This window comes from Triturus cristatus, chromosome 6 (genome assembly GCF_964204655.1).
Source record: "Triturus cristatus chromosome 6, aTriCri1.1, whole genome shotgun sequence".
Lineage (NCBI taxonomy): Eukaryota > Metazoa > Chordata > Amphibia > Caudata > Salamandridae > Triturus > Triturus cristatus.
The window spans coordinates 554,903,882-554,930,799 of record NC_140589.1 but is presented as its reverse complement, the minus strand read 5'-3'; the positions used below and the strand labels follow the sequence as shown (position 1 = coordinate 554,930,799).

The window sequence follows — 26,918 nt, the reverse complement described above, 5'->3', positions numbered from 1 at the left end:
TACTGGATTCAAGCTAGCCTGGCTGATGAGGACTATTAACCCGAAACCGGTCCCAGGATGCTTGTTTCCGGTCCAGGGAAGACATGGCTTTGCAGTTAGGGATGGACTGTTCCAATGAGGCACAGGGTCAAGACTGATTTGCATTTTGCTGTGTCTGAACAGAGATGGGGAAGTGAGTGAAAGAATGATGATGGATTCAACCCAGATCTGTGACTGGGGGAGAGCGTTTGAAAAGTTTCAGCGCTCCATCCATCATCTCCTTGTATTCTCTTTGTACGCCCTAAGTTGGCAGGGTATGCCCAGATGCGGGTCCCTTGCTAACTTTGCCACTGGATCAAACCTAGCCTGGCTGATGATGGCTGTTAGCCCAAAACCGGTCCCAGGATGCGTATTTCTGGTCCAGGGAAGACATTGCTTGGCAGTTTGGGCTTGACTGTTCCCATGAGGCACAGGATCAAGACTGATTTGCATATAGCTGTGTCTGAAGTGGGGTGGCAGAGTGAGCTAAAGAACAGTGAAGGTTCCACCCACATCTGTGACTGGGGGTGAGTGTCTGAAAAGATTCAGCGCTCCGCCCATCATCTACTTGTGTTTCTTTTGTTTGCCCTAGGTTGGCAGGGTATGTCCAGACGTGGGTCCCTTGCTCACTTTGCCACTGGATTCAAGCTAGCCTGGATGATAAGGGCTGTTAGCCCGAAACTGGTCCCATGATGGTTGCTTCTGGTCCAGGTAAGACATGGCTTAGCAGTTCCATCTGGACTGTTACCATGAGGCACAGGGTCAAGACTGATTTGCAGATATCTGTGTCTGAACTGGGGTGGCAAAGTGAGCTACAGAACGATGATGGATTCAACCCAGATCTGTGACTGGGAGTGAGTGTCTGAAAAGTTTCAGCACTCCGTCCATCATCTACTTGTGTTTGCTATATTACAGATGGGGGCAGAGAGTCAAAGAAGTCCTCAGGAGGCGCACTGACAGTGTCCCATTTAAAAGGTGGCACTCTGTCAGTGCGCCTCCTGACAGCAGCACTCTGCAGGAGGTAAAGGGGGTTCCTTTATACTCCCCCTGACATCCCCTTGCAGGCAGGCGGAGTGTCTGCAAGTGGATCTCTAAACCCCTTTGAAATTGCAGGCGGGTGCTGCCTGAACTGTGAAAACCCAGAGTGACTGCTCTGTGTTGTCATATGAATGCGCTGCCCTCAGGACAGCACGAGTTCGTGGCTGCCCTGGGGGCAGCGCATACACCTTAATGGGGCACATTTTCACTGGTTGCCCCCGGCACACCTTTTAAAAGTTGCGCTGGGGGGGCGTGGCCGGGTACGATGGCTGACCGGACGTAGACCATCTCGGCTCCCGGTCCACGCGCTGTTCCGGGCTTGAAATCGGTGGCTAGGTGTAATGAGGCTCACCAAGATTAGCACCCACCTGGATCGGACGATGTGAGGCGTCTGCGGGGGGCCCCTTCCTGCCTCCGGGGCAGCGAGATTGGCCAGTCTGCGCTCTGAAACCGCCGGTGGAGAGAGGCCGATCACTGCTGGAATGGTGGCTGGAGTCCCGCCATAGTGGATGAGCGTGCCCTGCCCTCCGGAAGGTGTGCGGAGACACCGGAGCACACCTGGGCAGCTCACCACCAATTTGAGGTACCACGCGGAGCGGGACCCCTCTCCCTGCTAGCGGCAGTGTGCGGCTTCTACCGGGGCCTCCCGCGCCACGCGTGCCTGACCTCAACATGGCGGCCGCGTTCCTGTTACTAACGGCTGCTGGCGCCTTTCGCGATCTGGGACCCCGCTTTCATTGCACATTGCTTATGGAAGTTGCTACCTCCACTGGTGCGGACCCCTTTCTGCAGCCCTTGAGAGGGTGCCACTCACCCACAACGGCCCTTGAGACTTGGGGCACTGCTCCTCATCGCTACCTTGGTGCAATTCCGGTGCGTCCCACGCTGCCATAGACAACGTTGAGGTCCCATTATCTGCTTGCCGTAGGCCCGGGGTCTGTGGCCTCCGCTGGACCCGGAGTATCGCTATGCTGGTGTGAAGGCTGTGCTTGTGGGTGCTCCTGGCTCCTCCCCCTTCCTCTGCGGCTTTCTTTGGACAGACCTCTCTTGCCTACGGGAGCTGGGGAGTGCTCTGAGTTGCCTGCTGGGCCATCCACTCTCTATCTGGTGATCCCGCGCCCCGATCCCGCCAACAGTTCCAGCTGCTTGTGCTACGGCTTGCCCACTGTACTCCTCGCAAATCTGCAGCCTGTCCCTGCGCACCGCTGTCGGCCATATAATCTCTGGGTCCTGGCAGTTTCGCCTCCTTGGTGGCACCACGGCACGGCTCTTTCGGCTCCCTGCCTATGCCGCCAAAGAAGACAAAGCAGACAACAGATAAGACGCCTCACAAAGTATCGGATTTTTTTTGCATCTGCGGAAAACCGGACGACGCTACGCAGCGCATCGGGCTCTCCCACAATGGCTCTCACAAAGGCAGACCTCCTAACCATGATCCAAGATTTTAAATCTGAACTGTGCAAAGAAATTTGCCAAGATATCAAATCCTCTATAGACCAACTGCGGTCAGATTTGACGGAGCGTTTGTCCTCCTTACAACAAGATGTGGATTCTGTTGGCACGAGAGTTCTGGACCTCGAGTCACAACACCAAGAGCAGAAACAATTCTCTACCGAGCTGAGGGAGGATGTCCGTACCCTCAAAGACCAGCTGCATTTGGCGCAACTTAAGGCTGAAGATCTTGAAAATAGAGCTCGAATGGAGAACATACGGGTCCGGGATTTGGAGGAGGGCTCAGAGGGGCATGATCTGGAGTCCTTCTTGGTGGGCCTTTTCTTGGAGGTGCTAGCCCCACAGTCACTTAAACTAAAGCTCGATAGGGTCCACCGGGTCGGTTCTCTACAGCAAGGCGAGAAAAGGAGACCGCGTGACATCTTGGCGAAGTTCCACTCGTTCAAAGTCAAGGAAGCGGTGCTTCAGGGGCTAGATCCAACGGCTCCATCTCATTTCAGGGTCACTCATGTGTCATCTATCAGGACATAGCGCCATCTACCTTGGCCAGGAGACAGCAGCTCCAGCCCGTCACCACTAAACTGAGAGACGATAATATTAGATACCGGTGGACCTACCCCTTCGGACTCAGTTTTGACTTCCAGAATAAACGCCGTCACATCACCGATCTTCAGGAGGGGTTGGACCTCCTGGGCCTTCCTACTGGCGAGGAGGGGCCTCCCCACGGTAACGATGGAGAGACACCTCGACGATCAGCTTCATCATCTGTCTGGACAGCGGGCTCGCGCAGGAGACATCGATGAACTCTCTTGGCCTACGCCTCATAACTGTTCTTCTCAGGCTACGAACTGAGTCATATTGAACCACTGTCTTCGGTTGCAATCATTAGCGGCCGCTGAGCGCAGGTCTCCACCTAGTCTGCCCTACCCTCGGATCCCTGACTGGCCTCCTCTGAGGGACTTTGGTCACATGTCTGGTCGGCGTCGGCTGCGGACCTTGGTGGACTCTTCCATGGGTCCGGTGCTCCTTCCTTACTTCTATATCAGCCCGATCTGAGGGTTGAGTCTGTGGGTGCCTTGGGGTATCTTGTGTCCACTGAGATAATGTTATGCGCTATGTTCCTCATTGTGGATGTCTTTCTGCTGCGGTTCCGTCAGGTTTAGATAAAGTTAGAGCCTTCGCTTTCCGCCGCAATGTATTCTTTCCATACAGTGTTTTCCCCGGGACGGGCATGGATGGGGTCCTCGGACCTGTTGTCCCACTTGGTTCCTACAGGGGCACTTTTAGCCCCTCCAGGGAACATTTTCGTAGGGTACATATTGTATCTGTTTCATGTTTATTCTTAATTGTTTTGGGGTTGCGGGGGGGGGAGGGTCATGGTGGTGGCTTTTTAACAGTAGGTTCTAAGGGGTTCTGGGTTATCTCCCCTCACATGGTGGGCTTGTTCTGGTATTCCACATTATCCTGTGGAAGGTCTGAGGTCAGAGATCTATTGGGAACACTGCAGCTTTCGATAAGCAATGTTCTTTCCCTTACTTTCTGATGCCGATCGTTGTTGGTACTTGGAAGGTAAAAGGTCTTAACTCCCCCCAAAAATGCCATAGGGTCTGTAAGTACAATACTGACCACCATCTTGACATAGTTGCTCCGCAGGAGACGCACTTAACCAGAACGGATGACATGCGCCTCAAGCATAAACACTTCCCATTGATTTATATGTCCTCCGCACAGACGAAACACAGGGGAGTGGCGCTCATGTTTCGCTACTCCATTCAATTTCAGCCACTGGGAGTCCATCATGATACAGAGGGTCGCTGGCTTGTGGTCAAGGGTCGCCTACGAGGGAGGATTTGCACTTTTGCAGCGGTGTATGCCCCTAATGTTGGGCAGACAGTTTTCCTGCACACATTCTTGGGGAAATTGGCAGACTTTGCAGAGGGCCCACTAGTACTCCTGGGGGACTTTAATTTGATCTGGCAGAGGGAGCTGGATAGTGCATGTGTGCACCGCTCGGACATGGGCTCCTTCTCCCTGGACACCCAACTCTTGGTGCACTCTCTACCCTCAGATCTGTGACTTTACATTCTACTCACATGTTCATCATACATACTCTCGGCTTGATTACATTTTTCTTAGTCAATCCTTGCAAGGCACCCTGCAGGAGGCCAAGATATTCCCTCTATCTGTATCAGACCATAGCCTGCTCTCGGTTAGTCTTAATTGGGGTGGGAACGCCTAGGCTGTCCCCAGATTGTATTTTCCGGCGTATCTCAGCAGGGACAGGGAATGCTGTACTAAACTCTGAGAAACTATTACTGAATTCTTTGCTATTAATAATCCGGAAGACACGTCGGAGTATACCACTTGGGACACACTCAAGGCAGTTGTTAGAGGGAAATGTATTGACCTTAATGTGGCCTTGAATAAACAGCACAATAGGGAATGGGAGGCACTTGAGACAGAACTTTCTTCTCTTGAACTTGCCCATAAATCGAACCCCACCAGAAAAACTCTTCGGAATCTCACAGCGATCCGTGGTAAACTCCGGACTATCTATAATAACAGAGCAGAATTTACGCTCCTTAAACTTAGGCACCTTTCATATACTCAGGGCAACAAAATTGGTAAACACCTCGCCAGACAGCTTAAAGATAAAAGGGAGAGGGAGTACATAGGAGGCATTCAGGGCCTCTCTGGAGACATTACGTATAAAGACGAAGACAAGGCCGGGATATTTGGCTCTTTTTATGAACGTTTATATTCTGGAGAGCCACTAGACTCGGCTACTCAACACGCCTATCTCCAGAACCTCTCCTTGCCCCGGGTGTCTGAAACGTGGAACGATTTGCTCACCGCCCCATTACCACGGACGAAGTTACCGCTGCCATTAAAGCCCTAAAAGTAGACAAAGCCCCTGGACCGGACGGCTATACTGCTATTTTTTATAAGACGTTCTCCCCTGATATAAGCCCACATCTTGCATGACTTTTTAATAGGATGGCAGAGGACGGTGGGACCTCTGGCTCCATGTCGGAAGCCGTAATCTCAGTGATACCTTAGCCAGGGAAGGACCCCCACCGGTGCGCCTCTTATAGGCCTATCGCCTTACTTAACCTTGACGCCAAATTGTATTCCTCTATCATAGCCCTACGACTAAATGACCTCATTCACCCTGACCAGTATGGATTTATTAAGGCCCGTCAAACACACAACAACACTAGTCGCATTATCCATCTGATTGAGAAGGCCAATAGGCGCCGAATCCCTGCAGTTCTCGTGGGACTTGACGCTGAGAAAGCCTTTGATAGGGTCGATTGGGGGTTTATGTTCCACACTCTTACCCCGTTTGGCTTTTGCCCAAAATTTCTTCGTATGATTTGTGCTAACTAGCTCCTTCCCCGCTCTAAAGTGGTGGTGAATGGGATCCACTCACCCCCTTTGTCCACTCTAGAGGCACCAGGCAGGGGTGTCCCCTTTCACCCCTGCTTTTTGCCCTCAGTATCGAACCGCTGGCGCTAGCAATCAGGGCTAATCCTGGCATTCATGGGCTTCCATTCACGGGGGAGTCTCATAAAATTTCCCTGTTTGCAGACGATGTCCTTCTGTCTCTGTCTGAACCGGCTACGTCTCTCCCGCATGTGCAATCCAAGATAGAACGCTTTGAAGAGGTAGCAGGCTTTAAAATCAATCAATCAATCAATCAATCAATCAATCAATCAATCAATCAAACACATTTATAGAGCGCGCTACTCACCCGCAAGGGTCGCAAGGCGCTGGGAGGGGGTGGGGTGCTGCTACTGCTCGAAGAGCCAGGTCTTGAGTTGCTTCCTGAAGGAGAGATAGTCCTGGGTCAGTCGGAGGTGGGTGGGGAGGGAGTTCCACGTCTTGGCAGCCAGGTAGGAGAAGGATCTTCATCCGGTGGTGGTTCTGCGAATCCGTGGGACGGTGGCGAGTGCGAGGCTGGTGGATCGGAGCTCTCGGTGGGTGTGTAGAATGTGAGGCGGCTGTTGAGGTATATGAGGCCCATGTCGTGGAGAGCTTTGTGAGCGTGGGTGAGGAGCCTGAACGTGATCCTTTTGCTGACGGGGAGCCAGTGCAGGTCTCTCAGGTGGGCAGAGATGTGGCTGTGTCGGGGGATGTCCAGGATGAGTCGTGCAGAAGCGTTCTGTATGCGCTGGAGTCTTTTCTGTAGTTTGGCTGTGGTTCCAGCATAGAGGGCGTTCCCGTAGTCCAGTCGGCTGGTGACGAGGGCCTGGGTGAACGTCTTTCTGGTTTCGGTGGGGATCCACCGGAAGATCTTTCGGAGCATGCGCAGGGTGTTGAAACATGATGACGAGACGGCGTTGACTTGCTTGGTCATCATGAGGGAGGAGTCCAGGATGAAACCCAGGTTGCGTGCATGGTCCGTGGGCTTGGGGGCGGTGCCCAGAGCAGGGGGCCACCAGGAGTCATCCCAGGCGGAGGGGGATGGTCCGAGGATGAGGACTTCCGTCTTGTCTGAGTTCAGTTTCAGACGGCTGAGCTTCATCCATTCCGCGATGTCTTTCATTCCGTCCTGGAGGCTGGCCCTGGCGGTGGTGGGATCGTTGGTGAGGGAGAGGATCAGCTGGGTGTTGTCAGCGTAGGAAATGATGTTTAGGTTGTGTTGGCGTGTGATGGCTGCGAGGGGGTTCATGTAGACGTTGAAGAGGGTGGGGCTGAGCGAGGAGCCTTGGGGTACGCCGCAGATGATCTTGGTGGCCACTGAGCGGAAGGGAGGTAGGCGGACTCTCTGAGTTCTGTCGGAGAGGAAGGAGGTGATCCATTCCAGGGCCATTCCTTGGATCCCGGCGTGGTGGAGGTGGTTTGTTAGGGTGCGGTGGCAGACTGTGTCGAATGCGGCCGATAGGTCGAGGAGGATGAGGGCAGCAGTTTCCCCGTTGTCGAGCAGGGACCTGATGTCGTCGGTGGCTGCAATGAGGGCGGTCTCGGTGCTGTGGTTTGCTCAGAATCCGGACTGTGATGGGTCGAGAGAGCCATTGGTCTCGAGGAAGGCGGTTAGCTGCTTGTTGACGGTCTTCTCGATGACTTTAGCGGGGAAAGGGAGGAGCGAGATGGGGTGGAAGTTCTTGAGGTTCGTGGGATCCGCGGTGGGTTTCTTTAGGAGGGCGCTGATCTCCGCATGCTTCCAGCTCTCCAGAAAGGTGGCTGATGCAAAGGAGTTGTTAATGATGTTCCGGAGTTGGGGTGCGATGATGGAGTCGGCTCTGTTAAAGATGTGGTGTGGACAGGGGTCGGCTGGGGAGCCGGAGTGGATGGTGTTCATCACGTGGGTGGTGTCTTCAGTGCTGACGGGGGTCCAGGCACAGAGGGTGGCGGGACAGACAGTTTGGGACCTGGTGTGGCGGCATAGAGAGGACAGACCCAAGAACACCTACATCAGCAATCCTACACGCACTACCCTGAGAGTATGGGACTCAGTGTCGGGTGACGATAGGTGGACTTCGTTCCCCTCTCCCTTTACACCACTTCATTTTAACCCGGCATTCCCCCCAGCTTTACATGAGGGACCCTTTGATGCCTGGCGGGAGGGAGGTTGCTTGGCCTTGACACACTTATTCCACAACTCTGCCCCTCTCACGTTTGACGATTGCAAAAGAAATTATAAATTAGGTGATGCGGAGCGGTATCATTATGTTCAACTTATGCATTGGGCCCTTACTCCTCAGATACAGGAGGCGGCTACCCGCCCTCTCACCAAATTTGAGGCCTTCCTCACCAAGCCTTCGGCTATGAAAGGGGTGATATCCTTTATCTACGATTTTCTTCTCCAGTCTGCATTGTCCCCATGCCCACGGTATATGTCTATGCGGGAGGACTTATTGCATCGAGTCATCTCTGATGAAGAATGGTCTCATTTATGGACCGACATTATCAGATTTAACCACTCCTCGGAGCTCCGGGAAGCCCATCTGAAGACTATGATGGATTGGTATCTACATCCCTCTAAACTAAAACAAATATTTCCTACCACCTCTGAAAGATGCTGGAGGGGATGAGGGCTCCTTGGGGACTTCCAGCACATATGGTGGGACTGCCCAATGATCTGGCCTTTTTGGAAGGAAATTTTGGCGCATATAAAGGATATGTTGGGCTACCCCATCCCCTCAACTATGGCGAGTGTCCTTCTTGGGCTCCGTGATTCCTCCCTAGAACACCAGTCCAGAGAGGACAAAACTATTAAGTGGCTCTGTATTGGCGCAGCCAAGATCAATCTGGCGGCCGCCTGGAAGACAAAGGAGGCCCCGGCTATCTCCCTTTGGCATTCACGTTTATGGAAGTTACTTAGCCTAGAAGGCATGTCTGAAATCTTCAGGGATAATTATAAGAACTTATAATTCAAATGGGGCCCTTTAGTCACCTTTCTCTCACGAGGCGTCCCATCGGCTGTTTGTCCATCTTCCATTCGAGCCCTGCATCTGTTCCAATTTTGAGTTGGGATCTATGTCTCACGACACTTCCATTACGTACTTGTCGCCGCCACCATGGTAGGGGTGGGGGGTAGGATCGGGGGGGGGGGGGGGGGGGGGGAACTACTTTGTTATTTTTCTACGTTTCATTTCCCGATTGGGAATTGTTTGTTTAGGATTTGTTTCCGCATCTAGCACCTTTCAGCTGGAAGGGTTAGACAAAATAGCCATCACAGGATAAAGATATACCGGCCATACTGTTCAGTGCACGTCTTTTTGCCCTTTGCTCTTGCTCTACGCTCCAATTCCACTAGAAGCTGTACCTTACAATTGAGCTTCCCCTTGTGCTGGGAGCGGGATATATGTTTGGCAATGCACTTTCTTCAGCAATTGTATTCACTGTTTGGTCATTCTGTCCCCCTGCGCGGGGTTCTGTGATGGTGCTATCTTTGATTGTATGTTCGAGAAAATTCAATAAAAATATCTTTGAAAAAAAAAAAGTTGCGCTGGGGGCAAACATTGATAATGTGTAATACGGGCCCTGATTAGTGTATTAGTGATAAAGCATAAATCTATGTGGTGTGCTGGGACTTTAGACCTTAAAGTAGTATTAGTCAACATGATAAATGGTACAGTAAGCCAGACTCGATCCCTGCTGGGTTTTAGAAAACATTTGGTGATGTAATATTTCCTGTGCTTACAGAAGTTGTGAACAGTATGTATGATGTAAGGCTGGCCCCTTTATCTTTGGGGAAGAAAAATACAGTTTCGATATTTTTAAAGAAGTGGAAGCGGGCAGAAACTAGACAATCGTACGGGCCTTCCTCATTGATTAATGCAGATACCAAGATATATTAATCAATATTAGCCAAATGATTAACTACTGTAATGCAGACATTGGCCTTGGGGGAACAACATGAATTTATACCAGGACGGGATACCACAATACGTACAAATATGACAATAACATTTGACGTGGCTAATGCACAAAGCCAGTGTGCTTTTTCTAGATGCAGAGAAAACATCTGACCGGGTTTCTTTAAAATACGTTTTGTTATTATTGGCTCAGATTCATTTTTGCACTAAATTCAACTCTTTAGTAAAAACAACCTACAGCTAGTCTAAGTATAATGTGGAAACTGTCAGCAAGTATTACGGTGCAAAGAAATATTCAGCAGGGATGTCTGCTGCCTTCTCTATTGTTTCTTTTTTTTGGAACACCGTCATTTACTGCTAAAACCCAGTAGCAAATCGATCCAGTAAGTCTCAAGTCAGTTAGAGTGAAGCTCGCTACCCATGCAGACAACTTTGCAACATTTTCTGAAGATGTTGCCAAGCCAATCTCAGCTGTTGAAGAGATTGCATCAGAGTTGTTTAGGGTCTTTTGCTATGAACTTAACACTACTAAAACTGAGGTAATGGCAAATCATAAGTATGATAATGCTTTGCCACAGGCCAAGTATCTCAATATTAACATTAGTATGAGTATAGATAAGATTTTTGAGATTAGTTATATTTCTTTTTTTTATTTTTTTTATTAAGAAGCTTAGAACAGACAACATTGTAAAAAAAGAAAACATACCAAAGCACACAAGAAAAATAGAAAACAGTAAACAAAAATGAAACATGGTATTTTTTTTACAATACATGATAGATTTCCCCACAGATATCTTCAAAAATCAAATACAGGAGATGATAAGGTCAAGCACAGGGAAAAAATAATTGAAACGTAATACAATAAATGAATTCATATTTAGCCTACCAATTTTTTTTGACTATTCCTTAATCCATTTTTCCAAAGGATCCCAAATACGTTGCCCCCTCTCACGCCTTCTTCTACCCCATCTCAAAAAAATGGCTGATTCTAAATTATATAACGCCAAAATCCTTGCTCTCCAATTTAAAAAAGTAGGGGCATCCGGGCTTATCCACTCCGATGTTATGGCCAGCCTTACCACAGACATGGCTATAAATAAAAAAGCAATTTCATATCTAGTCCTCTGCTTCAGACAGTTACTCTCACAGCCTAATATAACAAGCTCTGCCGATAAAACAACTGAAATATTGAGTTTAGAATTTAGAAAAACTTCTATATCATGAAGAAATATATACAATTTGGGACAAGAAAAAAACATATGCAAATCGTTAGCGGCTACCAGGCCGCATCTCGAACAATAATGACCTCCTCTACCTCCCCATTTAGCAATTTTAAACGGAGTATAGTACAAATCAAATAATGCCATATAACTTTGGGACCGTAAACTTCCTGATGTAAAGACGCTGTTTGAAAGTTCTAAAGCCTGAGAGATATCTAGATCTGTTGTACCTAACTTCATTTCCCATTTAGCATTCTGTAAGAGTATATCATCTGAGAAACCAGAGAGTAGATGTTGGTATAGCGTGCCTGTGAGACCGGCCTCACGGCGTTGCCCTCCCGATCATCCAGCCAACCTGCAACCACCCTCAAGACACGACATCTCCGACTCCGGCCGCCCCAGCCACCCAGATCCGAGGGCCGGCCAGAGCCCTGACAGACTCGACACCCTACCACGCATGTCCAACCGAGGGAGCGGGAACCCTCGAGCCAGACCCAGAGGCGCCAGCCCAGTCACACCTCGGGTCGCCTTCCCCCGGGAAGACTCGATCGGCCACCAGGCTCCTGGGGAGCAGGCGCCTCCCCTGCCGAGCGTCTGGGGTCCCTCCCAGACCCACCTGAAAAGACCAAAGAAGTGAGCGGCAGGAAATCCCGCCGAACCCCCTCCGTCACCCCAGGCCCCCCTCTGCGAGGACTCCGGACTTCAAAGGGCAGGGGGAGTATAACAAGGGGTGCCGGGGGAACGAATGTAGAGAAGACCTGGAACCATCCGAGCCTGCTGATGCTGTCACGGCTCCTGAACGCTGAAGTCACCTGGGCCTGCTGAGTGACTCGCGGCCTCTCGCTATTGAACCATCTGAGCCCTGCTGACGAGGTCGCGGCTCCCGAACGCTGAACCACCTGGGCCTGCTGAGTGACTCGCGGCCCCCCAGCTATTGAACCATCTGAGCCCTGCTGACGGAATCGCGGCTCCCGAACTCCGACTACCTGTGCCTGCTGAGAGACTCGCGGCGCTCCCCTTGAGGACGACTCGGTAAGAGATCGCCCAGAGACACGACACCCTCCAGCTCGAGGATTGTGAGCTATCCGCAGGGTACTTCGCAGAGACACTACCTTTAAAGACTGTCCCGCTACCCCAAGTCCCCAACTACCGATTTGCGGTACCTTGTGCCGCTGCTGTACTGCTTGCACCTTGGATCATAAGGATCCCTTGAAACCATTGATAAAAGAACCTATCGTCCTACAAAGAATACGTGTGGTGTCACTCTGTTCGTAGTGTGAGCTCAGGGTGTGCGCGCCTGGTTCGGCCTACTTGGGAGAGGTGGGTCAAAGGGGTGGGCAAGACCGGTATCGAACCCCCCCTCCGGCGAACGCCTTTCCAACATTTGGTGGCAGACGACGGGATCCGAGCCGACACCGAAAGAGAGCGTGCAGTGAACGACTGACGCACTACCAAACAGAGATGGAAGGAGAAACCTCCCTGGGTGCCGCAGGTACCGAAATAAGCTCACCGTTCCAAGAGGATCAATTGGACTATTACACGCATAGAGAACTAAAACAATTTTGCAAAGACCTTGGCATCGCTACCACCGGATTAAGCACAAAGGAAGACTTCCAGAAAGTATTGAAAACCTGGGTCGAGACGGGGGCGCCCCCGACCCAAACGGAAGGAGACTCTGCCCATGAACCACAAAGCATCCCGGTGAGAAACAACGGGCCAGAGGGGAACCTGTCCCCCGAGGAACTAGCGGACCGAGAAAGAAGCCGCAACCACGAACTTGAACTGGCAAAGCTAAAAATCGAGGGAGAAATAAAACTGGCAGAGAAAAAGTTAGCCGTCGAGCAGTTACGGCTACAAGGGGAACTCGCGGAGAAGAGACGCCAAAGAGAGCACGACGAAAAAAAACTCCAGCTGGAACATGAACGCAGCCTGAAAGAGATCGAGTGGAGGGCTAAAAGCGAAAAGTCACAGCCGTCCTGGAATCTACCATCCGCTCCCACCGGGGAAGCCAAAGTCCACATCCCAAGGATGTGGTAAAAGAGTATTACAAAAACGACGATATCCAGCAGTGGTTTAAGGCCTACGAAGTCGCCATGACCTCTCACCGAGTCCCGCAGAGGGATTGGGGGGCTGGCCTATGGGGCCGGTTCTTAAGCGAAGGAAGAGACACCCTGCTAGATCTGCCCTCCACGGTCATGAACTCCTACAGCCACATGAAGGAAGCCCTCGTGGGCCGGTATGGACTCACCCCCGAAATGTACCGACAACGGTTCCGAGATTGCAAGAAGATACCGGGCACCACGTGGGTAGAGTACGTGAACTTTTACAGCCGGGCCTTGGACGGGTGGATCAAGGGCAGCAAGGTCTCCGCCTTCGAAGAGCTGTTTGATCTGATCGCCTGGGAACATTTAGCGGCCAATTGCTTTGTAGAACTGCGCCAACATCTCCTGGACAGTAAGCTCACCGACCCTCGGAAGCTGGCCCCCGAGGCTGATCGTTGGGTGAACACCCGGGCCACCCCGGGCCCCGTGGGGGACTACGGTCGCCACAGTCAAGGGCCCCCCCGCCAGAGGGGCGGAGGAAACCACGGCCGACCAAGAGACTTCCCCGGGGGGCCCTCACACAGCCCTCCCAGCAGCCCACCAGCGGCAGGTTCAGCCCCGTCCCCAGCCAGCGCCGGAGCCCCAGGGCGGCTAGGTCCACGAGCTAGGATCACCTGCTTCCGCTGCCAACAGCCCGGACACTACGCCAATGACCCCCAGTGTCCCCAGTATCAACGAACAGCAACGACCAACCCCCCGGCCCGGCAGATGGCCTCCGTGGCTCTGGGGGAAGAGATGGAGGACTCCGAAGAATGGGAACCAGCGGCCATGGCCCTGGTCTCCCTTGGTGATCGAGAAATGGTCCCCGGGACACCCTTGCCCGCCAACACAAAGAAATACCGACAGCAGGTGACCATCAACGGCCACCGAGTCGAAGGCCTCCGCGACACCGGGGCGAGTGTCACCGCGGTCCACCGCAGCCTAATCTCAGAAGACCAGATCCTAACCGGTGCCCTCTGTCCGGTCATATCCTCCGACAATTCTGAGAGCCTCTGCCAGATGGCTCTGGTGCCTTTCGAGTGGGGAGGAGTCTCCGGAGAATTGAAGGTAGCCGTCCGAACATCACAGCCTGTAGACTGCCTCCTGGGCAACGACCTGGAGAGTTCCCCGTGGGGGCAAGTGGAACGAAGAGCCCATCTCGAGATGATGGGCCTACCAGAATGGGTCTGCGCCACCACGCGCTCCATGACCGCGCGATTGCCTCTCGCCGCGGGTAGCGAGGGCCGCGCCCCGAACACTGTCCCTGAGGACCGGGACGCCCTACCAGAGCCGGACAACCCTCCTTTGGACGGAGGAGAAGCCACTGACCCGGGAGAGGGGCCGGAACTGTCCACCCCTGAGGCACTGACTGAGCTCGGAGAACTGCCCGAGATGGCCCAATGGCGCTGTGAGGGAGGGCCCTCCCGTGAAGAGTTCTGCATAGGAACAGGCCACCTGCCCTTCCCTCGTGGGACTCAGACAACAAGCCGAAGCCCAGTCCGCCGGTGACCGAACCGGAACCCATTGGGTCTATTGGGACAATGGCCTCCTATACAGCGAACAAAAGTCAGCTGAGCTAGGCGCAGCCCGAGTACTGGTGGTACCCCTGCGCTTCCGAAGCCTCCTCCTGGGCCTGGCCCACGATGTACCCTTGGCAGGACACTTAGGCCAAGACAAAACATATCAGCGATTAGTTACCCACTTCTATTGGCCCAAGATGCGAGCGAATGTAGAAGTCCACTGCAAATCCTGCCTCACGTGCCAGGGCAGTGGGAAGAGTGGCGGAAAACGCAAAGCTCCCTTACAACCGTTTCCCGTTGTGAGTACCCCGTTCGAGCGGGTCGGCATCGACATCGTGGGACCCCTGGATCCGAAGACCGCCCAGGGCCACCGCTTCATCCTTGTCCTGGTGGACCATGCCACCCACTACCCCGAGGCCATTCCCCTCCGCACTGTGACGGCTCCCGTGGTGGGCCGGGCTCTCATGGGGATCTTCTCCCGTGTCGGATTTCCCCGCGAGGTTGTGAGTGATCGCGGCACTAACTTCATATCCCGCTACATGAAGTCCCTGTGGCAGCAGTGCGGAGTCACATATAAGTTCACGACCCCCTACCACCCCCAGGGCAACGGCCTAGTGGAACGCTTCAACCGAACCCTGAAGGGGATGATCCTGGGCCTCGAAGAGCCCCTGCGCCAAAGATGGGACGTCCTCCTCCCTTGCCTCCTGTTCGCGTACCGAGAAGTTCCCCAAAAGTCTCTGGGGTTCAGCCCATTCGAACTGCTATACGGACACCCCGTCCGAGGGCCCCTGAGCCTGGTCAAAGAGGGCTGGGAGACAAGCCCCCGGTGGACACCCCCTGATGTGTTCCGCTACATCCTGGCGCTCCGCAACCAGACTAGGAAGTTCAGAGAACTCGCAGAGGCTAACCTCGAGGCCAGCCAAGAAGAAATGAAGCGCTGGTATGACCAGAACGCAACCCTGGTCGAGTTCCAGCAGGGCCAGCAGGTTTGGGTCATGGCCCCGGTGAAGCCCTGCGCCCTACAAGACAAATGGACTGGTCCCTTCAAGGTGATCGAGCGGAAGAGTCAGGTCACGTACCTGATCGATGTACAGTCCCCACGGAACCCCCTCCGGGTCCTCCACGTGAACCGTCTCAAGCCCCACTTTGTGAGAACGGAGTTAAGTTTGCTACTGGCCACCGATGATGGGGCGGAAGAAGACACCGAACCCCTGCCCGACCCCCTGTGCGCTAAAGACCTGGATGGTTCCGTGGAGGGAGTGAGACTTTCAACCACCCTCACTCCCCAACAGTCCGACGACTGCCGCCAGTTGCTCAGACAATTCGCAGACCTCTTCTCCCTCATTCCAAGGGTCACCGACTGGTGTGTCCACGACGTGGACACCGGCGACAGCCCGCCTGTGAGACACCGAGCCTACCGGGTGCCTGACCGGGTCCGCACCTGCATCAAGACCGAGGTACAGAAGATGCTAACCATTGGGGTGATCGAACCCTCCGACAGCCCCTGGGCCAGCCCGGTAGTCCTGGTCCCGAAAGCGGCTTCCCCTGGGGTCGCCCCCGAACTAAGATTCTGTGTGGACTACCGGGGGCTCAATGCGGTCACCCGAGCAGACGCTCACCCTATTCCCCGCGCCGACGAGCTCATCGACCGCCTTGGGGCCGCACGGTTCCTCAGCACTTTCGACCTGACTTGTGGTTACTGGCAGATTGCTCTCACGGAGGGAGCGAAAGAACGCTCCGCCTTCTCCACACCAGATGGACACTACCGCTTCAGGGTCATGCCGTTCGGGATGAAGAATGTCCCAGCCACGTTCCAGCGGTTGGTGAACAAGGTCCTGGCCGGACTCGAGGAGTTCAGCGCAGCGTACCTTGACGACATCGCCGTATTCAGCTCTCAATGGCACGAGCATCTCCAGCACCTCCGGCAAGTACTAATGGCCCTGCGCCAAGCCGGACTAACCGTGAAGGCCAGCAAATGCCAGCTCGGGCAAGGCTCCATGGTCTACCTGGGGCATCAGGTGGGCAGCGGGCAGGTCGCCCCCCTCCAACCGAAGATCGACGCCATCAAGTCCTGGGAGCCCCCCACCACTCAGACGGAAGTCCGGGCCTTCCTGGGCCTCACAGGATACTACCAGAGGTTCATTAAAAACGATGGTAGCCTCGCGGGGCCCCTCACGGAGTTGACCTCCAAAAAGCTCCCGAAGAAGGTGCAGTGGACCCCCCCGTGCCAGCAGGCGTTCGACGCCTTGAAAACCGCCATGTGCACCGCCCCCGTACTCAAGGCCCCCGACTACTCCCAAGAGTTTGTGGTCCAGACCGACGCATCCGAACACGGCATCGGGGCCGTCCTCTCGCAGTTCAACGACAAGGGCATCGATCAGCCCATAGCCTTCATCAGCCGAAGGCTGCTGCCGCGAGAGCAGCATTGGAGTACTATAGAACGAGAGACCTTCGCCGTAGTCTGGTCCCTCAAGAAACTACGGCCCTACTTGTTCGGAACCCATTTCCGAGTACAGACGGACCACCGGCCCTTGCGGTGGCTAATGCAGATGAGGGGAGAGAACCCCAAGCTATTACGATGGTCCATCTCCCTCCAAGGGATGGACTTCACTGTCGAGCATCGCCCCGGGACGGATCATGCCAACGCCGACGGCCTGTCCCGGTTCTTCCGCTTCGGCGAGGAGAACCCCACAGTGGATGGGTAGTTCTCCACGCCTTTCAGCTGGGGGGGACGCGTGTGAGACCGGCCTCACGGCGTTGCCCTCCCGATCATCCAGCCAACCTGCAACCACCCTCAAGACACGACATCTCCGACTCCGGCCGCCCCAGCCACCCAGATCCGAGGGCCGGCCAGAGCCCTGACAGACTCGACACCCTACCACGCATGTCCAACCGAGGGAGCGGGAACCCTCGAGCCAGACCCAGAGGCGCCAGCCCAGTCACACCTCGGGTCGCCTTCCCCCGGGAAGACTCGATCGGCCACCAGGCCCCTGGGGAGCAGGCGCCTCCCCTGCCGAGCGTCTGGGGTCCCTCCCAGACCCACCTGAAAAGACCAAAGAAGTGAGCGGCAGGAAATCCCGCCGAACCCCCTCCGTCACCCCAGGCCCCCCTCTGCGAGGACTCCGGACATCAAAGGGCAGGGGGAGTATAACAAAGGGTGCCGGGGGAACGAATGTAGAGAAGACCTGGAACCATCCGAGCCTGCTGATGCTGTCGCGGCTCCTGAACGCTGAAGTCACCTGGGCCTGCTGAGTGACTCGCGGCCTCTCGCTATTGAACCATCTGAGCCCTGCTGACGAGGTCGCGGCTCCCGAACGCTGAACCACCTGGGCCTGCTGAGTGACTCGCGGCCCCCCCGCTATTGAACCATCTGAGCCCTGCTGACGGAATCGCGGCTCCCGGACTCCGACTACCTGTACCTGCTGAGAGACTCGTGGCGCTCCCCTTGAGGACGACTCGGTAAGAGATCGCCCAGAGACACGACACCCTCCAGCTCGAGGATTGTGAGCTATCCGCAGGGTACTTCGCAGAGACACTACCTTTAAAGACTGTCCCGCTACCCCAAGTCCCCAACTACCGATTTGCGGTACCTTGTGCCGCTGCTGTACTGCTTGCACCTTGGATCATAAAGATCCCTTGAAACCATCGATAAAAGAACCTATCGTCCTACAAAGAATACGTGTGGTGTCACTCTGTTCGTAGTGTGAGCTCAGGGTGTGCGCGCCTGGTTCGGCCTACTTGGGAGAGGTGGGTCAAAGGGGTGGGCAAGACCGGTATCGAACCCCCCCTCCGGCGAACGCCTTTCCAACAGTGCCTATTCTAGAGCGTTTCAATATCAGTTCCATAAGTAAATTTCTCTTGAAAAATCCAACCTCTTGCCCCTTTGCTTTCTCTACAAAGCTACGAATCTGTAAGTACTTAAAGAAGTCATGTACATTTAAGCTGAATTTCTCCCTCAAGTACTCAAAAGAAGCCAATACTCCCTCAGTTCCAAGATCTCCCAGTGTCCTTACTCCCTGTAGAGACCACCTAAAAATAATTAAATCTTGAACAATAGGAGGTAAGAGTCCTGCTGCAGCAAAGGGTGTATAATTATTGATTCTAGGAATCAGATATTTACGACGATCTTACGCCAAAGCGAGAACATTGCTATTATAACTTTGAACTTTGTCTTTTTGTAGTAACTGGGCTCCAAAATGCGAACTAATCCCCTTAGCTTCTTCTCCCAGTCCTATTTCAAAGATAGAGGGCCTACAGCATAATGGTATCCATGCCCTATCTCCAAAAAGCGGTATGGCAAAGTGTTGGGCAAAAGCTGACCAATAATACAGCATTAGATTAGGTATTGCCCATCCTCCCCTTTCTCTCGGAAGATACATCCATTTAGCTGCTCTCCGAGGGCGATGGTAACCCCAAAGGAATCTATTACAACACCTTTCAGCTTGAGCTAAGCTTGCCTGAGAAAACTCCAATGGAATTGTCCTAAAGAGATATAAATACTTGGGTAGGACCAACATTTTCAATACATTTCCCCTACCATATAGAGACAGATGAAGATTATCTATCCTTGTCAATGTCGAGTTAATTACTTTGATTACAGGCAGAATATTCAGATCTGGGATGTTTTCTACTGCAGCCATTATTTTAACCCCTAAGTACCCCGTGGTCTGCACCACCGGGGCATCAGACGGACCCATAGATGCTGACTGAATCACTTGAGTTTTAGTGACATTGAGTTTATAACCAGACAGATATCCATACTGTTGGGTGAGGCTCTTAATAGCAGAAAATGCCAGTGACACATTGCTAGTCAATATTACAATGTCATCGGCATATGCTAATGCCTTATACTCCGCTGTGGGAACCCTAACTGGAGATATTTCTGCACATTTCTCTATTTTGCTTAAAAGCGGATCTATATACAAAGCAAACAAAAGGGGGGAACAAGGGCAACCTTGTTGAGTGCCTCTTCCAATGCAAAAAGATCTTGATCGCAATCCTGATACTGAGAGAGTCGCTTCCGGAGATATATATAGCGACTTCAGTGCTTAGAGAAATTCCAGACTAAACCCCTTCCATCGTAGAACTACCCACAGATACCCCCAGGCGACCCTGTCAAACGCCTTCTCGGCGTCCAACAGGATCGCTCCGAGGGGGGAATATGTGGTTTGAGCCCAGTCTAAAAGAGCTATTACACGCCGAACGTGATCGGCTGTGTCTCTACCTGGGATGAAACCTTGTTGTCGTAGGGACACTAAAGGAGAGATCACAGCTGCTAATTTAGTGGCTAATATTTTCGAATATATCTTACTATCCACATTTATTAACGATATTGGACGAAATGAGGCAGGATCCAATTCAGGTTTGTCTTTTTTTTTAATAAGAATTATGGTTGTCTGTCGCCAAAAATCTGGAATATGTCCTCCCTGTGCTCCTCTAAAAATAGTCAACATCTCTGCTTGAATTTCCGAACAAAACAACTTATAAAACTCAAGAGGAATGGAGTCCGGGCCTGAGGCTTTCCCACTGGCTAAAGACTTAATTGCCAGCTCGACCTCCTCCCATTCTATAGGAGCTGAAAGAATTGCATTTTGCTGAGCGGAAACCGTAGTAGTAGTGAGATCGTATAAAAAATCTTCTATTTCTACCTCTATATTGGATAGGGCATCTCCCTGTGAGTACAAACAGCAATAAAACTGCCTAAAGACCTCAATGACCCCCTCCGGCGTGTCCTGTATACAGCCTTGAGAGTCCTGGATCTTTAAAATATGATTCGCCAATCTTTTTTCATGCAGCCGCTTGGCTAGAACCCTGCTGGCTTTTTCCCCAAATTCAAACATCTGTGATCTAAATTGTACGTACTTTGCCGCAAGGTCCTGCCCAAAAAATTCCAACAGAGAGGTCCTTGCTCTGGCTCTCTGTGACTGAATTTCCAGAGTCTCACGACCCTCTCTTATAGCACATACCAACTGAGTCTCTGCGATCCCCAATTCCTCGGTACGCCGTTTAGTCTGGTCCTGGACTGACTTTCTCCTAAAGAATGAGAAACTTTTTGTTTCCCCCCTTACAGCTGCTTTAAATGTGTCCCAGACTATTGTATGTGTTGCTGTATCTTTATTGATTTTTAAAAATTCCCTCATCCAATTTTTCATATGATCTATATAGGACTGTTCCAGTAATAATTTCCTCTCAAAAATCCAAATCCTAGGAGCCTTTTGGGAACCCTTTGTTATACATTCAGTTATTAAAGGATTATGATCCGAAAGTATCCTAGGTATAACTGCAATAGATGTGGCTTCTACCACCTGATCAGATACAAAAACTTAATCTAAACGAACCAACTTATTGTGGGGAACTGAAAAAAAAGTATAACCATCTAAGTGTTTATTATTATAAAACCAAGAATCAGTCAGACGATGTTCTTGAAGCAGAGCTTGGAGAGCCCTAAAAACTCTAGGTTTTTTTTCCAGTATAAATTTGAGACCCTCTTACGTTAAAATCAGCTAAGAGGTTAACATTCATATCCCCACAGAAAGATACAGGATGAGGCCAAAGTGCCAATTCTACGTTTAAGTAGTGTAGAACTGCTGGGTCATCAAAATTTGAGCAATAGACTGTGCAGACAGTCATGGGACTACCATTAACCACCAACTCCGCTATTGCCCATCTGCCATTACTATCTTGTGCAGTTCTACTGCATACCGCAGATCAACATTTCAAAAGAATTGCAACCCCTCTAATCCTAACAGATTGTCGAGAACACACAACTAAGTCAAACCCAGGAATTTTTAAATATGCCCGATCATTCCAAGATACATGCGTTTTCTGCAAACACACCACCTCAAGGTGGAAGGTCCGAATAACCTTTGAGAATAGTGTGCTGTTTTTGCCATCACTGAGGCCACAGATGTTCCAAGTCCCTATACGAATTTTACCCTGTGCCATCTATGTTGAAAAGAAAAAGACCAAACAATAAAAATACCAGCTCTTGCTCCACAGATATTTGCATTTAACAAGAAAAAGACACACTGTGTAAAAACCATGAATACTTTGTTGGTTCTAGCTTCTTTTTTAGTTTTTTTAACCCCGACCTTCCCTAGCCCCCCTTGATCTCTCCCTAACCCCTCCCTCCTGTTCCATGCCTCCCACCTCCCCCCACACCCTCCCCAAATGAGGCATAAGGACGTCGTCCTTTCGATGGAAGGGCTGGTTAACCGCCCGTCCCCTCCTGCGCAACTGCCGAAACCAAAAAAATCAAAAAGAAAACCCTTAATTGCACATGTAAGGATGTATGAGCACCGCCACCATACTTTCTGTGTGATACGGTGTTTCCTTAAAGAAATCAAACACATTCCCCTAAGATCCCTGGACCCCTGGACCCTGCATTAAGAAGAAAAAAAACATCAAAGTCGAGAGCAATAAGAGAAAACTATGACCTTACAATGAGTCCAAATATGCCTTAGCCTGAATTTCAGAGTCAAAAAACTTGGTCTGACCCTGAAAAATAATTTTGAGCTTTGCGGGAAACAACAAAAACACCTGAGCTCCCTTAGTCTGCAAAGGTCCGATTAACTGCCGGAGCTGCCACCTCCGTTCCACAGTCGCTGGACATAGATCAGGCCTAACAAAGAACTCACACCCCCTTCCAACCCTTTTTCTATCAGGTCTTGCCAGATCGTAAACCTTCTCTCTTGCTAGAAAACTCGAAAAGCATATTAAAATTGCTCGAGGCCTAGTGTCCTCTTGTCCGGGTCGTTGCCTGATCTTAAATGGAAAACGATGGGCTCTCTGTATTTCCTTTTGCCAATCCCATTGTTGAACTTCAGGGAATGCCTCAGTAAACAACGCTATAATAAAGCTTCTAGCATCCAAGCCTTCAATCCCTTCAGGCACCCCCAGAACTCTTAGATTATTTCTCCGAGCTCTATTTTCAAGGTCGGCAAGCTTCCAATGAATGTCGTCTCTTTGTGACTGAATTGCGTCAGTTACACTCCTCTGGACTACCAAATCATCTTCCAAAGTAGATATTCTCACTTCTGCTTCACCAACTCTTGTAGTGATCTCAGAGCACGCCTTGACTACCCTCCGAATGGAGTTTTGGACACGACGACATACACCCTGAACTCGAGCATTCTCATGGCGAGCTTCCTCGTGATGTGCCATTAATGTCTGATAAATAATAGCCAGTGTTATCTCGCCTGACGGTGGAATAATCCCAGTACCACTATTAGTGTCATTTTGAATAATCGTTTTTCCCTCTGAATCTGGTTGAGTGGAGAACGAATAATCCCAGGCCAAGGAACCTGTATCCGCTCCCCGAGGCAAGAGCCCCTGATTGTTATAAGCTCTGCGGACTGTAACCAAACCTTTAGAGACTGCATCAGCATTTAAAACCTCATTGCTGCGCCAATCTCCTAGGTCACTATCGTCATCCGTCCAGTCTCTTCTCAGAGAGGTATCACCGTCTGAGGAAGCTGTGTGATCCGATAGGGAAAAAAATGTATCGCCCTCAGCATCCAATACATCATTATGAATCGTTAGCTTTTCCCCCTGAACAGACTGCTGTTTAACGATTCGACCTGAGAGCATAATGTCAGAGGGGATAATTACCAGTGGGTCAGACTGGACTACAGCTCCCAGCATCCTCTTTGTTTGAGATATAGAATCCTTCTGGACTTCATTAACAGAAAGATTATTGCTTCCTGCAAGTTCACCGGCCTCTTTTCTCACCTCCACTTTATCCTTCGCTGCAGTTGCATTAGTGATTACCCCGCTGAGAGGGTCTAAAGGCAAATGCGAGAGAGCAGATACTATCTGATCTTGGCCCAAAGTAGTGACATTCTTCCTTTTATCTGATAGTGCCTGATCGCAATCCAAAGTGGGGATATTCTGTGTAGTGTCATTAGTATCATTATTCAGAGCCACTGTCATTTTGTCTGTTTTGTTTTTAAACATCTGTGGTACTGTCTGTCTGTTTTTTGGCTTGGCCCCCAGTCGTTTAGGCGGTTGCTCACCTCCTTGCTTACCCGCCTCCACATTACCACCTCCATCGCTCACATGGCATCCCGCCGTACCTGGGGACTGTATCGCAGCCCCCTCCAGACTTCGCTGCGTTCGTTGTATTCTTAAGAGCTATAGTACACGCCGCGGGAGCAGCACCCTGCGTCTGAGTCTTCGGAGGCATCTTCATGGACAGAGATCCCGGCAAAAATACCGCAGCCAACCGGGAGGCAGAGCCCTTGAGTCGCGCTGACAGACAGAGTATCCAAGCAAGACGGTTTCTGCGATACTCAGAGAACAGACAATCTGCCCCTCGCATCGCTCGCGGCGGGACCAGCTACAAGTGCAGAAAATCCAGGTCAGTTTCTCTCAATAGATCCGGGAGTTCATTTTCTAGGCAAATTGCAAGCTGAGGGGACCGAAGAGGCTAATCCAGATCACTCAGCCGAGCTGCCGGCCGCCATCTTGCCTCAATGTTCTAAGAGATCCGTTATATTTCTAGCGAGCTTAATAATACCAATGAAGCATAAGGAGAGATTACCAATTACAAAAATGGGTAGGTGTACTTCGGTGAGAAAGAATGTACTGCCAATGATTTTATATCTGTTCCGTTCCATAACTATTTATTTATCAACATACTTTCTTCAAGCAATTGGAAGTGGCAATATCTGCTGTTTTGGGGGATATAAAAAGATATGAGTAGTGGCCAAATTCCTTTAAATACCCCGAGATCAAGGAGGATGGGTATTACCAGACATCCAGCTATACTACTGCCCAGCTATGAGTAGAAGATTAGCCACATTAATTATTGATAAATTCAACGAAACAGAGATCTGCATACATGAAATGCCCTTGGGTTAGATGGCCTCTGTGTGGCTGCTGACAGTTTAGGTTTAAAGTACTGGAGAATGCTAAACAAATATTGCAACAATCATTAAACGTTTTTGATATACCACTATCAAATAGCTATTTCAATATTGGGAAAAATACCTGAACTATGTTATCACACGATAATCCTACAATGGGCACATTGTGGCATCCCATGACTGGGGATGCTTGATGATCATCCAACATTCAAAACCAATGAATACCTGTCAGCCCAGTGTAGTTATAGTTATATCAGACTTTTCATGGGATGAGAGGTTTTTTTTGGTGATAACTTTGGCGCAGTCTGACAAATCTTCATGAAACTTAAAAAAAAAGTTACTCCATCTCAGCTACTTCCTGGAATGTTTCAGGATGTTCCATCAAGTGGAGTCTGAGAAAAAAGCCAGAGGAACCAAAACACAGTTTCCCAATACAATTTTCCATAGGAAAATGAAACAGTGATTAAGAAAAAATGTCTAAAAGGAATTGCACCAAATTTGGCAGAAAGCTAGATCTTTAACCAAAAAGTTTGCTTTTTGTTGTATGGTGTAAATCAGTTCTGTAGTTTTTGAGAAATTAATGTTCAAAATGTATGTATAGAGCGAGACACAGTATTACTGTGTGTCTGGCAGATCACAAGATTAGATCTGATTGGGTGCCTCATAACAAAAATGTTTGGCAGCCATTTTAGGACTCAGGAACATAATCTAAGTGTCAAAAAAACATGAAAAAACATATAAGGGGGAGAATGGGAATACTCTGACCCCCTAGGATTTGTGAGAGGCTCCCAGATGGACCCCTAGGCACCAAAAATGTTTTGGAGCTTGTAAATGTTGTGGGTGGCCTGGGTGAAATAAGGGCACCCACACCAACAAAACATTATTGCTGGCTCCTGCCTGCACCCTGTCCCCATGGACCTTAATATTTTAGAGGTGTTGGGTACCCTGGGTGGGACCAGGGCACCCATGCAAAAAAAAATATATATATATAGCCAGCTCCCCCCCAAAAAATAAACAACATCCCCCACCCCTGGCACAAATCTGAAATAAGGAGAACAACTGGTCATTTAATATTTTCTGCTCCTGACACGGAGAGCCTCATGATGACATAAGAGGGCAAGCTACATATATTAATACAAAATTGTGGTGGCCCTAGAAGGGACAGGGGCACCACAAAGGATTTGTAAGATATTGTGAGGGTCTGCAGTGAGTGCTCCAGCCAGTCTAGGGAAATTTAAAAATGTTTCAGTTAGTCTCTATGGCTTTAATTTGAGTGAAAAAGACACACCACTTGTTCATTATTGATTTGCACAGAAATGCTTTAATTTAAACATTCTTGCACAGTAATTAATTTCAATCATTGCCATCTATGTACAAAGAAATATAACGTTACGCCTCCTCATGAACTGCTTATGGCCTTACTTATTATATCAGTCATGACATGGTATTTCGAATAATTGATAACATTGCTGATGACATCTGAAATAACTTCATTGATGACAACACAGTTCTTAGTGTGGGTGTGAGTTATAGTTACATCAGGTATTTAAATGGTTTTTGAGTTTTAAATGTTATGCTTTGGGTATTTACTAACATTTTCAAACGCGTAATAAAACAATGTATGTAAACACAGAGAGAGAGAAAAATAAGTAACTTGTATGTTTGCCAAAATCTGCTTCTTTATTGTAGCATGGATTCTTATTAAAGTATGTGGCATGTATGGATTAATGTTAAACTTTCAAGAGAGCTGACAGTTTTTGCAAATCACATATCATTCCAGCAGATGGAAAAATACCAGGAGCCGAGAGGAGTGTTTTTCCTCCTTTGGATAAGTCTGTAATCACCTTATTTTTAGCAAATGTACATTGAAAGCAAACATGTTCCACAATTCATACTGATGATTTTGTAAATTGCCATGGCAACCACAATCACCTCCTTGGTATCACATTTAAGGATACACAAAGCTGTTTGTGCTGAGCTTATGCCTAACTGTTTGCACAGTGGCTTGATCCATTTCATACGAGGAGCTCTATATGCTGGACATACAAATAACACATGTGAAATTGTTTGGGATAACCCATAACAACAATGACAGGAGGAATCTACATTTAAAGCCTGGATGTTTCCCCATTTTTTGGTAAAAGATTTTAGGGGCAAGCAACCCACTCTGTATTGATGGTACAACTTCCTGTCAATGGTTCCAATAATAATGTCCTAATAGGGTTCCAATAAATAATTGACCTTATGATCCATAAAAAGATCGGATAATGAATCCCTAGGGGTCTTAGCAAGGGACCTAAATAGGAGCATCTCCGCATACAATCTCTTGAGTTCACTCTTGGACGGAAAAGAAGAACCTTCTGGATCTGACCAGAGATGGCCTAGGTTCAAAGCCTTA

General features: G+C 50.2%; 1 protein-coding gene across 1 annotated transcript in view; it reads left to right on the top strand.

Annotated features, from left to right (window-relative positions):
• Nucleotides 1-26,918, top strand: part of LOC146817390 (vomeronasal type-2 receptor 26-like) — a 953,476-nt gene that overhangs the window by 924,929 nt on the left and 1,629 nt on the right. The window lies entirely within an intron of this gene.